Raw genomic sequence first — 500 nt, forward strand, 5'->3', positions numbered from 1 at the left:
CACCATCCTCCACATCTCACATAATCATCAATGATCCTCATTGATTATTCATTTTCCCTTGCTTCACTCGCAAGTTACCACGTCCACTAGCTCCTTCTCTCATAGCTAGGCATATCATAATGATTTAAGATATAAGTGGTGAGATCGGAGGCTTAGAAGTATGAAATTTGGCTTTTAAAACTCAAAAATCAACTTTAGGATGAAAACAGGGCCACGCGTACGCGCACTCCATGCGCACGCGTGGATGGCCTCAAAAACTTCATCGACGCGCAAGCGTCATGCACGCTAACGCGTGGATTAAAAATTTGCCAATCGACGCGTACGCGTCAACCACGCGTACGCGTGGGTACTCTCGTGCCCAAGCACAAAGCTGACACAGTTCTGGCACAACTCTCTGGAAAATGGCTGGACATTGGGTGCAGCACAATCGGCGCGCCCGCGCACACTACGCGCACGCGTGGATGGCGCTTTCTGGAAGATCGGCGCGTACGCGCCAGGTT

This window comes from Arachis duranensis, chromosome 10 (assembly GCF_000817695.3).
Source record: "Arachis duranensis cultivar V14167 chromosome 10, aradu.V14167.gnm2.J7QH, whole genome shotgun sequence".
In the NCBI taxonomy this organism is placed as follows: Eukaryota; Viridiplantae; Streptophyta; class Magnoliopsida; order Fabales; family Fabaceae; genus Arachis; species Arachis duranensis.